Source organism: Lathyrus oleraceus, chromosome 7 (genome assembly GCF_024323335.1).
Source record: "Lathyrus oleraceus cultivar Zhongwan6 chromosome 7, CAAS_Psat_ZW6_1.0, whole genome shotgun sequence".
NCBI lineage: Eukaryota > Viridiplantae > Streptophyta > Magnoliopsida > Fabales > Fabaceae > Lathyrus > Lathyrus oleraceus.
Genome location: NC_066585.1, coordinates 132,898,768 through 132,911,346, shown reverse-complemented (window position 1 = coordinate 132,911,346; position 12,579 = coordinate 132,898,768).

Genomic DNA, 12,579 nt, shown 5'->3' with positions numbered 1-12,579 from the left:
GGGATTTAACTTTGCTCTGTTTTGTATGAAAAAAAAACAAAAAAAAAAACAAAAAAAAAACAAAAAAAAAAGTTTCCCTTTTCGGTAGTTTATGCAAAGTTAAATTCCAAAAGGCCTTGAAAACATTTCATGCATTGCATAGCATAACATAGCATAACAGGTACTCTAAAGGGATCAGTGTTCTCACGGTTTTCCTCCACACAGAAAAATGGACCTCGAACAAACTGTCAAGAATCTCCATGCTCAGAATGCTCAACTCCAGGAGATGATCTTGAACTTATCCAGGGGGCAGAAGGAACTGAAAGCTCTCTTGCTCGAGAAAAAGAAAGACAAGAAAGCTGTGAGTTACATTAACCCGGGAAGAAGGCTTAAAGGACAGGCTGCGGGAATCAAAATCAGAATTCCGAAGGATCAAGAAGAGGAAACAGAGACAGATTCAGAAGATGAGAATGCTGATCCTTTCAACCCTGAGGATGACGATGAAGATTACGAGAATGAACAGTACTCTCCAAAAGATGGCAAGTACAAGTTGCTGGAAGAACGCATGCTAGCTATGGAAGGTCAGAAGGCGCCCGGTCTGGATTTTGAAAGTTTGGGTCTAGTCTCCGATGTGATCATTCCTCGCAAATTCAAGGTCCCCGCTTTCACTCAGTATGATGGGGCATCTTGTCCTCAGATGCATCTGAGAGCTTACGTGAGAAAGATTCAGCCGTATACCACTAATAAGAAACTCTGGATCCATTTCTTCCAAGAGAGTCTGTCTGGCACACAATTGGAGTGGTATTATCAGCTCGAGAGCTCTGACATCCATACATGGACTGATTTAGCAACTGCTTTCTATAAACAGTACCAGTATAATTCTGAACTAGCGCCTACTCGGCTACAGTTGCAGAATATGACTATGGGATCTAAGGAAAGTTTCAAAGAATATGCTCAAAAGTGGAGAGATTTGGCTGGCAGAGTCAAACCCCCTATGACTGATCGAGAATTAGTGGACATGTTCATGAGCACACTGACTGGCCCATTCTACAGCCATCTATTGAGGAGTTCCTCATTGGGTTTCACTGAACTTATATTAACAGGTGAACATGTTGAAAGTGGCATTCGAAGTGGGAAGATACAGGCGACTATCTTTGATCCTCCGGAGACTCCTAATGGCATCACTGCCCCTCTGCCTAATCATGACGAGACTGTCAATGCTGTGGAAGATACTGATAACGATTATGACTTGGATAGCTGGATTTTCCCAACAATTGGTGACGGACCCAATAATTGGAAGGCTGAAGACACTATCCCGATTTCCTTTAGTCAGGAGTAATTGTTATTGCTATTTTTGTGTTTCAAAGCATTGTGTCTATACCCGGGGCATAATAGCTAATTTTTCAAGGGTTTTGTCATTTCATAAGCATATTCATATTCAATAAATCAATGGACTTTTTGCATTCAAATATTGCGCTCTTTATCTTTCCTGTCATTTTTTTCAAAACAAGCTATGTTTTCTTGCACACACGCACGTAACAGTTTTCCGATCCATATCCACTCTGGATCCTGTTGATAATAGTTCTGCTACTGTTCATTATGACTTTGAAAATCCGATCTACCAAGCCGAGGATGGAAGCGAGGAAGATTGTGAAGTCCCTGGTAAACTTGTCAGACTGTTACTACAAGAAGAAAAGACTATACAGCCGCAGGAGGAATCAATTGAAATTGCAATGGGTACTGAAATAGACAAGAAAGAAGTCAGAGGTTTCTTGGGGCACTCGAATTACATTGCCCGATTCATCCCACATTTGACTGCTACCTGCAAACCCATCTTCAAATTACCAAAAAAGAAAAATCAAGAGATGGTATGGAATGATGAATGACAAAATCAAGAAATATCTCCAAGAACCTCCAATTCTAATGCTACCAGTTGAAGGAAGACCTCTAATCATGTATTTGACCGTGTTAGAAAATTCAATAGGGTGTGCTGGGGCAACATGACGAGTCTGGTCGAAAAGAGCATGCCATACACTGCCTTAGCAAAAGGTACCGACTGTGAAACAAGATACTCACAGCTCGAGAAAGCTTACTGTGCTTTGGCTTAGGCTGCTCGCCGACTAAGACAGTATATGTTGAATCATACCACTTTATTGATTTCTAAGATGGATTCTATCAAATATCTACTTGAGAAACCTGCTGTCTCCTGAGAGAGTTATCACTGATAATGGTACTAAACTGAACTCTACACGCAGTTCAAAATAAAGCACCATAACTCTTCTCCGTACCGGCCAAAGACGAACGGCGCCGTGGAGGCTGCTAACAATATCAAGAATATAACAGTAACATACAAAGACCGGCAGGAGATGTTACCTTTTGCTCTTCATGGTTACCGCACTTCGACAGGGGCAACCCCTTTCTCTTTAGTCTATGGAATGGAAGCCGTTTTACCAGTGGAAGTTCAGATTCCCTCTCTAAGAATTGCGAAAGATGCAGGCTTAGATGAGGATGAATGGATTCAAACTCGACTCGATCAGATAAATCTGATTGATGAAAAGAGACTTGCGGCTGTTTGTCATAGGCAGATATATCAGAAGCGTATGACCCAAGCATTTAACAAAAAGGTCAAGAGACAGGTGTACCAACTTGGCGCCTTGGTGGTCAAGCGTATCATTCTACCACAAGGTGATCCCAGAGGCAAATGGACTCCCACACACGAAGGGCCATTTGTAGTTAAGAAGGTATTCTCTGGTGGAGCCATGATGCTTGCTACAATGGATGGCGAAGAGTTCCCGCATCCTGTGAACGCTGACATAGTTAAAAAATACTACGCATAAAAGAGACCCGCTAGGTCGACGTACCTAGGCAAAAGTAAGGGCATCCCGGCGAACCAAAAGGGTTCGGGCAAAAAATTAGGGATAAACATATAAAGACATACACCCGGCAAGTCGAAAACCTGAAAAGGCGGCTTGAGCAAAAAAAGGGTATCCCGGTGGACTGAAAACCTGAAAAGGCGGTCCAGGCAAAAATTAGGGATTAAAGCGTATGACTATGCCCCGTTCTCTGTCTGCTTCAACCAAGTTCAAGGGACTGAACAAGCCAATCACTTTCATTCGACAGCAGGAGATGAGAGGCTTGAAGACATAATGACAGTAGTGGAATTAAAATCAACAGGACTTTTTCTGCATAGCTTTGTCTTCGTTTCTTGACGATTTCCTCTTACTAGGATTTCTGTCTCCTTGTACACAAATTGCCTGTTTATAGGCCCTCTTTCTAAATCAATACAATTCTGTTTCAAAAAAAAATGCTTTTGTTTTACTTTCTCTATTTTGTTTGCATAAACGTCCATTGATTTAACATTGATATATGCATTTGAATATGATCAATGTTTATCAAAATACATGCATAAAATAACAATGACAATTACTAAAGGACTTCAGGATCGAGGAGAAGGTCTAACCAGGCTTTCCAATGAATCTGTTGCCAATTCTATTCCCCGGCTAAGCCAGTTATTCCCCAGAAGAAATGGGCATCACTAGACGGACTGGTCATCTCTTCCACCCCCAGCCAGGCTCTGTTGAGTGGTTCCATCGTCAGACAGAAATCAAGTATCCCCTAGCTAAGGAAGGGTCATCAATACAAATATCTCCGACCAGAAGACTGAGATTTATTTCCCCAGTAGAGTCCCCTGGAAGAACGTTTCAGACACATAGTGCATTCATTACATCATTTCACATCACATACCTACATACAATTTTCGTTCCGCATCATATACATTACATCATTTCATAACATATACATGTATACAATGCTCTCATTCATTCCAGACGCATAATTCACTCATTACATCATTTCACAGCATACGCATGCATGCAACATTTGCATCTCATGCATCATGACATAGCATGAAGCTAACTTTATTTTTCAGGTCAATTATCCTCCTGACACAGTCAAAACAAAGGTCCGTTCAGACGGGCATCTTTATCTATTACATTCAAGATTTAACTATATCCCTCAGATACTGCCTAGCGTATGGTACATTCCGAGGTGTAGTCTAGCGTACGACTACTTTCTTCTTCAGATACATCTTCCAGATCTGCTCCATGTCAACATCCATTATGACATCCTCCTAACGATGGCATCTATAAGCCCATCCCAAATATTCATTGCAAATACAGCATACACAAATACTATCAGACATAGCCTAGCGTACGGTTCATTCTGATTCAGCCCAACATATGACTCCTTCCACTCAGATACGATCTAACGGACGATCCATTCTGATCTTCAACTATCCCAACACGGTCTAATGTACGACCCAGTTGGACCTTCACTTCTCAGGTACTGCCTAGCATACGGTTCATCCTGATTCATCTCAACATATGACTCCTTCAACTCAGATACGATCTAGCGTACGATCCATTCTGACCTTCAACAACTCAGATACGATCTAGCGTACGATCCATTCTGACCTTCAACAACTCAGATACGATCTAGCGTACGATCCATTCTGACCTTCAACAACTCAGATACGATCTAGCGTACGATCCATTCTGACCTTCAACCACTCAAATACAGTCTAATGTACGACCAAGTTAGACCTTCAAGTCAGATTCTGCAAATACAGTCTAATGTACGACCAAGTTAGACCTTCAAGTCAGATTCTGCAAATACAGTCTAATGTACGACCAAGTTAGACCTTCCAGTCATTAAATATAGTCTAATGTACGACCAAGTTAGACCTTCCAGTCATCGAATACAGTCTAATGTACGACCAAGTTAGACCAGATGCTGCTCAAATACAGTCTAATGTACGACCAAGTTAGACCAGATGCTGCTCAAATACGGTCTAATGTACGACCCAATTTGACCTTCGTCTCCTCAGATGCTACCTAGTGTACGGTACATTTCTGAAGTGTAGTCTAGTGTACGACTACCCCCTTTTTATCATCAGATTCAGCCTAATGGACGGCTCAGTCTGCTCAGATACGGTCTAATGTACGACCCAATTTGACCTTCGTCTCCTCAGATGCTACCTAGTGTACGGTACATTTCTGAAGTGTAGTCTAGTGTACGACTACCCCCTTTTTATCATCAGATTCAGCCTAATGGACGGCTCAGTCTGCTCAGATACGGTCTAATGTACGACCCAATTAGACCTTCGTCTCCTCAGATGCTACCTAGTGTACGGTACATTTCTGAAGTGTAGTCTAGTGTACGACTACCCCCTTTTTATCATCAGATTCAGCCTAATGGACGGCTCATTCTGCTCAGATACGGTCTAATGTACGACCCAATTAGACCTTCGTCTCCTCAGATGCTACCTAGTGTACGGTACATTTCTGAAGTGTAGTCTAGTGTACGACTACCCCCTTTTTTATCATCAGATTCAGCCTAATGGACGGCTCATTCTGCTCAGATACGGTCTAATGTACGACCCAATTTGACCTTCGATGCTACCTAGTGTACGGTACATTTCTGAAGTGTAGTCTAGTGTACGACTACCCCCTTTTTATCATCAGATTCAGCCTAATGGACGGCTCATTCTGCTCAGATACGGTCTAATGTACGACCCAATTAGACCTTCGTCTCCTCAGATGCTACCTAGTGTACGGTACATTTCTGAAGTGTAGTCTAGTGTACGACTACCCCCTTTTTTATCATCAGATTCAGCCTAATGGACGGCTCATTCTGCTCAGATACGGTCTAATGTACGACCCAATTTGACCTTCGATGCTACCCAGTGTACGATACATTTCTGAAGTGTAGTCTAGTGTACGACTACCCCCTTTTTATCATCAGATTCAGCCTAATGGACGGCCCATTCTGCTCAGATACGGTCTAATGTACGACCCAATTAGACCTTCGTCTCCTCAGATGCTACCTAGTGTAAGGTACATTTCTGAAGTGTAGTCTAGTGTACGACTACCCCCTTTCATCATCAGACGCAGCCTAACGTACGGCCCTCTCTTCAACTCAGATACGATATAGCGCATGATCCATTCTGATCCTTTATCCCCAGCAGCATATGACACACTCCGACTCCCCAGCGAAGTCAACAGCCTAATGGATGACTCATTATTCGGTCTAACGTACGACCCAGTGTGGCGCCCATGTCTTCAAATTGGCCTAACGTACGGCGCAATCTGAAGCTTTCATCATCAAATTTCCTGGATGGCATCTTTAAGCCCATCTCCGTCAAGACTAATTGACAAGTGCAAATTTTTGGGGGCATTCTAGTGTTCAATAATCTTCCACCTCCAGACCACGAATGGCATGCACGTCATCCTAACTCTCTCGGTTCAAGAATATTGAACAGGGGCAGCTGTCATACCCCAAAATTTGCCCATTAATATTTCAAGACATTTTTCAGGGGCATTCCGACTCATTTTATGGCACTGATCTTAAAGGGACAAAGGCCCAGCTCACGAATGGCCCAATCCAGAAAATGGCCCAAACTGGCCTGTTCGCTACACGCTCGCCTAGCGAACGTTACGTTTGCTACACGCTCGCCTAGCGAAGCAAACGTTCGCTACCAGCTCGCCTAGCGAGGCTGACAGACAACAAAAAATTTCGGGCTTCGTTCTGAGCCCATTAGGTCATGAAAAAGGGCATTATAAATACCAGCACTTCAGTAACAAAAAACAGAGAAAAAACAGAGGGAGACAGACGAAAACCCTGACACAAAAACCCTGGAGGCTACTTTAGAAACCCTGAAGGCCGCTCCTCCGCTCCGAAGCTACCACCGCCCAACTCAATCCGGCTCGCCAATTCAAGGTTGCAATTCGATTGCAAACAGGTTTGCATTACTATTATCGCTTTATTTTCTTAATTTGCATGTGATACCGCTTTATGTTCTTAACTTGCATGTGATATTATAATTGAATTCATAAACATATTTGAGGTTTTGCATGTGAATTTAAGTGTGCCTGAATATTGTGAATGCTGAACCGTATAATTATGTGTTGGATGCCATAAGCCATGCCGCAGGTTGAAGTCATACTGTTCTGAAATTCAAAACCTGCAGCCGCTCGCTAGCACATCGCTAAGCGAGCATGTAGCGAGTATTCGCTAGGCCCTCGCTAGGCGAGGCAGAGGCGAACGGGGCAGCCGCCAATATTTTGTTTGTTATGTCTTATGCGTATCTGGTCGATCCTATGTTAATTATACACTGTTTTCTTGTTGCTGTTTTTCTTTTGCGGTGTAATCTTCGATTACACCCTGATTTGGTATGCTAACCCGTTTGTTGAATTTTGCAAAGGTTCATATGTCCCAGGAAAAGATTGCCATTAGGTCTTCCACTTTATTTGTGGGATACCCTTGTGGAGACTCACCCTAAATTACTTAATTAATTTTAATGTGTTAATTTTAATGTATTAATTTTAATGTATTAATTTTAATGTATTGATTTTAATATGGAGGCTCGTCCTAATTACCTAATTGACTTTAAAATATTGCCTTTAAATAAGTGATCTTAGACCTCTCTTTGCTGCCCTACGGTATTACGGTATAACGGTCATGTCCCGCGAATGTAGGGATACACTTAGCAAAGACCCTTCGATTAAATCATCATAAAATAAATCATGGTCCCTCGGATGTTGCCTTCGAAAATACGATTTTGTCCCTCGATGACCCTTCGGTGTAGCCTACGGTTAAATGATGATCGTCCCTTCGAATGCTAAGGTATCCTTACAAATGTTGCCTTCAATGACCAATCGATGACCCTACGATGACCCTTTAACATCCAAAGGGTAAGATTACTTACTTCTCAATAGTAAGGACAGTTTTACCCTCATAAGGATAGGAAATGCCCATAACGACCTCAGGAAGGTATAACTCTCAATTACTGGATCATAACCTAAAACATTTTCCACCCCTCACACTTTACACTTTACAAATCCTAGAAAATCACCACTTGGTATACATTCATACTAGAATCATTACCGAGTTATATTTTTCTAAACCATTTTCAAAATCAAATGAGATAAATACTTTGTATACATTCATACGAGAATCATTACAAAGTTAAACTCTCTTTCAAACATTTTTTAAGCAATTCACCGACACTTTTCAGACAAAAATATAAGTGATCCAGTAATTAAGAGCCCATGGATAACCATGGATACAAAGGGTGCTAACACCTTCCCTTTGTATAATGTACCTCCCGAACCCAAAATCTATTGAGGTCTTTCCTGTTCTTTTCCACCTTTCCTTATTGGATAAAAGAAAAGTCGGTGGCGACTCTTGCTATCCGCGACATTGCGATAAAAAGCAAAACACCCCAAGTCAGTTCACCGTATGACAGTATCCTTGTACCCAACTCCTATGATTCTTTGGATGGTATTCCATTGCCATTCATCATGATGACACATTAGGAGCTACATTCCTCCTTGTTTTAACCTAGTTTTGAATTTGGTGGATGGTGAAACTCTTAGGAGTTTGGGATCCGTCCTTGTGTATTTTAATGTTACACTTATTTCATTTATTTTTGTCTCAATTTTATTTCACATTGCCTTTTTACTTTGGTTTGACAAAGGATCCCTTGTTTGGATGATGTTTATCTTTTGACTTGCTAGTTGTACATGAAATATGAGTTTATTGGTTTATTGATACCTCTTGGAGTTTGGAAGTTTTATTTGATTCTTTTAAGAGGACTTTGTCATTGTCCCATTTCCTATAAGGATCCCCCTTTTTAATCTTTTTTTTTTCATCTTGTTGATTTTGATAAAGGATTCCTTTTCTAGGATGATATTTTTGCTTGCTTATCAAGTTACTTGACTTTGATTTGTGTATTCAGTTTGGGATGACTTCTTTTTGTTACTCTTGAATCTCATCTTGAGTTAACTTGTTTCACAAACATCTCATTCCTTAATTTCATGTGCATGCTTCCATTGTTTGGTTATCTCTTGATTGAGCCTCTTTTGGGACTTATGTGATGTTGTTGCTCATCTTGACTTGATAACTAGTCTTTTGCTTGTATCCTTCTTCCATGACTTGACATGGATCATTTTCTTCATATTTCATCTACCCTTTCATGACTTGATATGATTTGTTCATCTTCTATCTATGACTTAATATGGACTACTTTAGGTGTGAATTGTACTACTTTATCTTTCCATGACTTTATATGGATTGTTATTACTTCATTTATCCTTTCATGACTTAATTTGGCCTACATTGTTTATCCTTCATCTTTCTTTCATGACTTGATATGAATTACCTGGTTTCTATCTTTTTTGTCCCATGACTTGATATGGATTTCCATTGCTTGTATCTTCTTTCCATGACTTAATATGGATTGCCATTGCTTGTATCTTCTTTTCATGACTTGGTATGGGTTATTTTGTTGGTCTTTCATTTATTCTTCTATGACTTGACATGGATTGCAATTATTTACCTTCTATTTCCTCTCCCATGACGTGATATAGATTTCCACTATTTTTTCTTTTCCATCATGACTTGATATGGTGTTGTATTGCTTATTGTTCCATGACTTGATATGGATTTCCATTGCTTGTATCTTCTTTTCATGATTTGGTATGGATTATTTTGTTGGTCTTTCATTTATTCTTATATGACTTTACATGGATTGCAATTATTTACCTTCTATTTCCTCTCCCATGACATTATATGGATTTCCACTATATTTTATTTTCCATCATGACTTGATATGGTGTTGTATTGCTTATTGTTCCATGACTTGATATGGATTATCCTTCTTCTTCTATCTTTTTTCTTTTGTGAATAACATGCTCCCCATAATATTTTCTTTGGTTCATTCTTGGATAAGTTTGAACTAAAGTAGACCATAGGTTTGATAACCAAGCATGACAACATTAGGTAGACCCTCCCCCCTTTTGATCCTTAACCCTAGGTCAATCTTTGCATGATAATCTAGATAAATGTCTCCCTTTTTATCCTAACTTTAGGACCACTCTTGTATGTCAACATTAGGGTTTATCTTGAGAATTCCCTTAGATTTTCTATTTCTTTTTTGCATTCATTCTAAAACAAAAATCATTTCTTAATCAAGATAAAAAACATTCTAATACTACTTGAACTCTTTCAACAATAAGAGAAAAGTACTCAGATACCTCCTTCCTTGGGAGGATCATTTGGTGTATTCTCTCAACAAAACACTCAACCAATCAAACTTATTTTGCCACTTGGATTTTCTTATGAAAACTTTCAATAAGGGTGGTTACCCATAAAAAGCACCAACTGACCTTTTTTTTTTAGAAGAACTACGGTGCTCTGGTTCTTTTTGATATGTAGGCATTGGGTTGCAAATCCTAAGCGATCGCAATAATAAAATTTTCTTTTTGTTTGTAATTTAATATTTGCAGGCATTCCTTTTAGTTAATAAGTTTTAGAATAAACACACCCTTTGATTAGAATAACAAGAGTGGGTCCTGTAGAGTACTACATACGCGAGGGGTGATAATACCTTCCCCTTGCGTAATCGACTCCCTTACCCGTCTTTTGGTTGCAAGATCATTAGATTCATCCTTTTGTAGGTTTACTCAGTGTTTCCTTTCCCTCTCTTGGGATAAATAACATTGGTGGCGACTCTGTTTTTGTGTGCGTGTTTTTTCGAGATGCGACAACTGACATCTGAGACTAATGTTGCAAACTCTCACCTTGCTACATATTAGCAAGGGCTTGGGGTGCATATATTCTAGGCCGACCATATTGATCCCGGACGACCACCAGGAGGAACATCTCTTCTTCCTAAACATTCTCTTCTTCCATAATAAATTCTTACTAAAACCACTTATGCAACCGAAGTAATATATATTCATTAAGCGTCATTCATTTTTATTATTTTTAAATCACATATCACCACGGTCCAAGTAAACAACCGTTGTGATATGTGAAGGAGTGACATCCTTCGAATCTCAACATCAACTATTTTATTTTATTTTCATTAAAAAATGTTGTGTTCCCTTAATTTCTATTTTTAAATAAAAATTAAATACTTTGCACAATTGTCTAGATTATTAACCGTAGTGAAATATCAATACATTTCACCATGATTTTTCTTATCAAGCGTGGTGAAATATTTTACCTATATAAGCTAAGTCTATTTACAACATAACAGATTGCATTCACTTAAAGTGAAACCCTAACTTCTATCGCCTTCTCTCAATCTCTAAAAACTGCATCATATCTTTACAAAACTCCAACATAACTTCTCTAACTAGTATGAATCATGGAATGGTGTCATGACTCTTTGCAAGACGAAACAAGTAACTTATTTCTAGGACTTCATTTTTCACAAATCTTTTCAAGGAAAGGTACGTACATGAAAAATTTTCCACCATACATTTTATGAGTTATGATGTTGTTGTTGTTCGAAATATTTGTCTTGTTTATCTTGTTTAAAACATACATGAAACATTTGTCTTGTTCTAAATATTTGTCTAGCATGGGGTTTTTTGTTTTCTTGTTGTTAAGATGAGATTATAGGTTTTAAATTGTTGTTTTTTGTTGAGATAAGTAAAGTGTTTAAGTTATTATTGAAGTACGTTTTTGTTTTGTCAAGGTAAGTTATTATTTTTGTTATTGTAGATCTTTTTTGTTGAAGCATGTTGATGGTTTTGTTGATGTATGTGATTTTTTTTTGTTTAGATAAGTTGTTATTTTTGTCACTACTACAAATAATACATTTCATGACAAAGATTTTACCTCACGTATTAAAAAACTGAGGTATAACTTCTGGACACACCCTGTTTCTAAAAATAAAATAAAATATACAATATATTCCGCTGGTTATTTGGAAAACCGACGGGTAAACTTATTTAGTGTACGTGCTTCGATTCCCATCAGCCTCAGTATATATAGCTTGTAGCATTCAGTTTTATTTGTCTAAACAACATAAATAGAGCCCTAACAAAGAGCTCTAAACAACGAGACTCCTAAACACATACCATCTTCATTACGAAGATGTTATGTGTTTACTGCTCTCGTTTCTTCTTTAGAGATTCAAATTATTTTCTTTTACTTCTTCTTCATAGATCTGGTACGTCAAATATCATTACTGATATTGTTGTTGTTGTTGTTGTTGTTGTTGTTGTTATTTTTGTTGTGGTGTTGTTGAAATCCAAAACCCTAGAATTTTTGTTGTTGTTTATGTTGTTATTATTGATGTTGTTTTTGTCGATGTTGTTGTTCTTGTTTTTTAGACCCAAAACCCTAGAGGTTATTTATTGACGATGTTATTGATATTGTCGTTGTTTATTGACGTTGTTGTTCTTGATATTGTGTTTGGTGTTGTTGTTTTTGTTATTGATATTATTATTGAGATTATGTTTTTTGTGATTCTTTGTGCAACTCTCATCTTGTTTCGTATAGTTGAATTTATTATATCTAATATCGATTGTTTGTTTCACTAACCCCTCTTTGAACATATAACCTAATAAGTTAAGTTTGGAAAGAATCATATGCAAAATTATGTTATATCATAAACTTATCATACATTGATTAATGATTGTCTATCATTCTTCAACTCATCATTCATCTCATATTGTTTTATTGTTAAAATCTCTCCAATACTTCTAGTTTTTATTCAACTTTCTTTCATATTTGTTCATTTTTCAA